This window comes from Meriones unguiculatus, chromosome 2, assembly GCF_030254825.1.
Source record: "Meriones unguiculatus strain TT.TT164.6M chromosome 2, Bangor_MerUng_6.1, whole genome shotgun sequence".
Taxonomy (NCBI): Eukaryota; Metazoa; Chordata; class Mammalia; order Rodentia; family Muridae; genus Meriones; species Meriones unguiculatus.
In genome coordinates, this window is record NC_083350.1 from 77,014,299 (window position 1) to 77,015,756 (window position 1,458).

Below are 1,458 nucleotides of genomic sequence, written 5' to 3' on the forward strand. Positions count from 1 at the left end.
GGGAGAGGGATTCTGGGAAAGAATTTCTTCTGGGCTTGGTTGTGTTTTGAGAAACAATCTTCAAATAGAGTTGGGCCAGAGGGTTCTCCAGTTTGGATAGCTTCCAAGGTTGAGGCAGGTTGAAAACTCCTTGAGGGCTTAGCTGTCCCGGCCCATCCTGTTTTGTTTTTCTGAGCTGGGACCCAATGGTCTGAAGGCTATGTTCCCAGGCCTGTGCCTAAGAAGTCTTTTACAGCAGCCCTGGATCTCTCCAGTCTCAACATTCTGCTTTTCCCGACATCGGAAACAGCCGGAAAATAAACACCCTGATGACTAAACGGTTTCTCCAACTAGAGCCTGGGGAAGCACTAAAAATAGAGGCCACAAGTGAGGGGAGGTGCCTCACTGGGAGGGCACTTTCCCATCCTGCTCCCACCACAGCCTCAAGCCCGAACAAGGCTGTGTTCTCCAAGTGCTTGGGCAAGGACAGATGCCCTCCTTCAAGTCTTGGGGGCAATCCAGCCTGCTCAGGAGTACTGGCATCTCTTGCTGGGCGCTCCACCCCCACCCCATACTACTAGGGAGACTAAAGCTGCAACATTTGGGGACCATGTGTGATTCCGTATAAGCCAGGCTTCTGGAAGGAGGGACCAAGTGGAAGGGTTCAAAAGGGAGGCCAAAGGAATAGGAGCCTGCTAGCTTCCTGTTTAAGAAGGTACATATATGCCTCCAAGCTCTTTGCAGAACAGTCCTATTGAACTTGTCCCTTATGAGCCTTGTTTGGACTCACCTGGGGCCTGAAAGGGCTCATTTTCAGCTGAGCGGCCCGTGGATTATACAGTGAAACATGAGATGCTGTACTAGTCTACTGGGAACCAAGCTCATGCCAAATTCACAAGTTAGGTACTGTCCTCAGCACCTTCATCTTACCCAAGAAGATGGAGAGTTAAAATTGTGCTTTGCCCGCTTCGTAAATAGTGGAAGGATTTTAATCAAAACAGTCTGACTCCGGCGTCGAATTTAACCCACCCCTTGTCCCCTCTCCTAGTCTTTCCCACACGAAGCCAGAACAGAGATTTCTTGGCTAAACCAGACCCTAGCTGGTGAAGAGCCTCTTGCCTCTGTTCTGCAAGGCTTTTAAGTCCACGCCAGACTCTGTCATTTCCTCAAGCTCCAGGTAGAGCCAGTGGAGGACTTGGAAGTGACAGGACGCTGGACAGGAAGTCTGATGGGTCAGTGTCCAGAAGCAATAGTACGTACAATCCTGTTGTGAAGCACTTAAAAATTCACCACGCCCAGAGGCCTCCAGGGATTTTTTTTACTTTATCTTCAAGATGAGGCTTCTGGATGTTTCCCGTGAAGAAACATCCAGGGTTGGGTTGGGGTCCCGCCCCTTTAAATGTCCCCTCGGTAGTTAAGTGCGCTGCAGCCGCAGGCGCTGAAGATTAGGTCACCCGAGAATTATGCGCTGTCGCTTTA